This window comes from Dioscorea cayenensis, chromosome 10, assembly GCF_009730915.1.
Source record: "Dioscorea cayenensis subsp. rotundata cultivar TDr96_F1 chromosome 10, TDr96_F1_v2_PseudoChromosome.rev07_lg8_w22 25.fasta, whole genome shotgun sequence".
NCBI lineage: Eukaryota > Viridiplantae > Streptophyta > Magnoliopsida > Dioscoreales > Dioscoreaceae > Dioscorea > Dioscorea cayenensis.
The window spans coordinates 18,055,776-18,059,084 of NC_052480.1; the positions used below are offsets into that span (position 1 = coordinate 18,055,776).

General features: G+C 40.3%; 1 non-coding gene across 1 annotated transcript; it reads left to right on the forward strand.

Annotated features, from left to right (window-relative positions):
- The first annotated feature begins 456 nt into the window (after positions 1-456).
- On the forward strand, positions 457-562 carry LOC120271334. The gene has a single exon (XR_005539947.1). It is a non-coding gene; the product is annotated as a small nucleolar RNA R71 (small nucleolar RNA).
- The last annotated feature ends 2,747 nt before the right edge of the window (positions 563-3,309 follow it).

Genomic DNA, 3,309 nt, shown 5'->3' on the forward strand with positions numbered 1-3,309 from the left:
CATTGCCCGAATACCCCACTTTTATCGATTGAGATTCTCCTTCCATTTTACCCTTGCATATTCGTCTCCGGTGTTCATCTCTTCGCACATTAGATCACCACACCGTTTCATTTATCATTAGGTTAGAAAGCAGAGAAGAAGTTAGTACTAGTAGCCCTGTTCCCTGTGGATTCGACTACCCACTCACCGGGGTAATTATTACTTCGACACCCGTGCACTTGCGGTTTACACACGCATATTCGGACGTGTCATAACCGCATCAATCTATTGGAGGCCGGCCTCTTTCTTATTTTCTCTGTATTCCATTGGTAACTATTCAAACCCATCTCTTCAATTAATTGTCGGGCTTCTTCAGGGGTCTTGTTTCCCATTGTTCCTTTTGTGGTAGCATCAAGAAGTTGTTTGGTGCTTGAGTTCAACCCATTATAAAATGTGTGAATGACCATCCATTTGGGGAACCCATGTTGTGGACACTTCCGCAAGAGGTCCTTGAATCATTCCCAAGTCTTAATCAAAGATTCCAGCTCTATCTGAACAAATAAAGATATCTCATTATGAAGCTTTGCTGATTTTCCCGAAGGGAAGTACCTTGTAAGGAAAGCTTCGACCATTTTGTTTCATGTTGTGATAGAAGCTCTTGGCAATGAATGGAGCCATTGTTTGGCACTTCCTTTAAATGAGAATAGGAAAGCTCTCAAGCAAATTGTATCATCAGAAATCGCATTTATCTTCAACATGTCGCACAATTCAAGGAAATTCTCAATATGATTGTTTGGGTCTTTATCGGCTAACCAATTAAATTGTGCGGACTATTGAACCACTTGAATGAAAGCCGGATTCAACTCAAAATTTTGGGCTACAACCGGTGGCCTAATAATACTCAATTGTGTCCCACGAATTGTAGGTCTAGCAAAATCTGAAAGTGTTCTTTGCTGCCCCTCTTGTTCGGCTATAATTTCAGATTCTTCAACCACTGTTTCAGCTGGATAATTCTAATTTTGCGCACGTTTCCTGCCCCTTCTACCAAGTGTTCATTCAAGTTCAGGATCACCTTCAACCAATGTGGAAGGGTTTCCTCAGATCATAACCTGGAGCTGTAACCATAGAAAAAAAAAAAAACAAATCAGAACGCTAGAAGAATAAGAAAGTGTGAAATAGAACAAGTGCTGAATAGCTAAAATAGCAAAGTGCAAAATGTTTCCAAAATGCCTATTACCCGGCAACGGCGGCAAAAAGTTGACACACCCCTTGCATGTGTGTACCGCAAGTGCACGGGTTGTCAAAGTAATAATGTACCCTACTGAGTGGGTAGTCGTATCCATAGGGAATAGTACTTGAAAACACAAGAATTGCTATTTAACTATGATGAAGATGAGTAAAGAATGGTGTGAACAATATCAATGCAAATAGAAATAAAAAAAAAACAAGAAAGAGACGCAATAAAATGATAGGAAAGGCAATTGATTGAAAGTGGGGCACCCGGACATTGCCCTCCCTAGGACTATTGTTTCAAGTGCAAGACCAATCATTATATCTCCTAACTGGTGTTTAATGAGTTGTGGAAATCCTAAAGCACACGGTCCCAACCTAAGGTCAACGATGACTGACCCTACACTATGCCCCAGCGGAAAGGAGTACTCTCGACGCCTCATATTCTGCAAAGTTGCTTAAAGCTCTACGGACTCCAAGGGATAAACTCTATTCCCTAATATAGGTCTAACCCTTTTGTCTAGGCGAAAGACCCCTAGTCAAAATTAAGCCCAAGCACTAAGGATTATTTTAACGCTTCACTCTGTTGTTTGGGCAACTAAGCCCAAGCGGAGTTTGTCTCTTAGCACTTCACTCTATTGTGACCGCAAAGAAATCTTGGAACGTGGAGGTAAGATAAATCACACTGACAGGGAAAGTGGACGTTCTGCTACCTCTCGACTCACCATCTCGACCCTCCCAATCTAGCTTTGTCGAACCCTAATAAAGTGTCACTCATTCACAAGGATTACCAATATTGACTCTCAACCCTAGTGTCACTCTAAGGGAAAATCAACATCAACTCAACAAGCATTCACGATTGGAACTCAATTAAAATATCAATTAAAGAAACATAATAAAAGGTCAATGAAACAAAATCATTCTAGGGTTTACAAGTCAAGCACCCACTAGGGGTTTAGCTCTCTGTGGAGCAAGATACAATCAATAATGAAATCAAATATAAAAACATACAATCCATAAGCAAAAACCCCTCGTAGTTCGTATCGATGGCCTTATGGAGTTGTCTCGTATTCTCCAAGGGTTTCCTCGTCAAGCCTAAGGCACACCTCATCGAATCAATGCCGATGAAAGCTCCCCCAATAACTATCATTTGAAGGAACATGGTGTTAAAGGCCATAGAACCACTCCGAAAACCTAACCAAAGCCTCTCCAAACACTAGCCGCGAGCAGCTCCAAAGATGAGGAAAAATGAGAAAAGGATCATTGAAAATGTCTGAAATCGCGGCTTATATAGGGGTTATAATCGAGCATCCACACGGCCGTGTGGAATTTTCACACGCCCGTGTGAATCTCCAGAAGTTGATTTACTGAGAGCTGTGAATAGTAACTGCTACAATAATTTTGTTACAGTAAACTGCTATAGTACTTCGCCAAAATACTCCCAAATCCACACTTTTTATTGAGGCCACATGAATGGGCACACATCCATGCGGTAGATCACGTTGCATCTTCAATAAAATGACATTAACAAATATCTTGCTAGTAATGCACAAGTCAAAATACATGAGTGTGAATGCCTTTGTGCCCCTCCAAATTATGTATTAACTTGAGCACAATGGAGGCTAGCACACACTCACATGTCTTTCAGCAAAACTTGTGTCTTCGCATTTGTTCACTCCAAGATTTCATCAACAAATGCATCCATGATCTACTTTTGGTTTCTTTCTTCCACATTTATCTCCACAACCCTTCATACACAAAAGAACACAAATACACATACATAAATAATAAAATCTAAGAAAAATAATGCTCAATGTAAGAAAAGAATACTTTGTATTACTAATATACAAGCACTTATCAGTAAGCTATAGAAATCCCCACACAACTACGTGGAATTTTCATGCAGCCGTGTGAATAGGTGTTTGCTACAGTACTACTACAGTAAAATGCTACAGTACTCTTCATAACCGCGGTTCACATACTATTCTCTTGAGGCCACATGGTCAGGGACACGTCCATGTGATATGTTATAAGACATTTCATCCTTGAATCATTATTTGGAAGCTCTTGCATTCTTCACACAAGTAGGGACATTAGTGT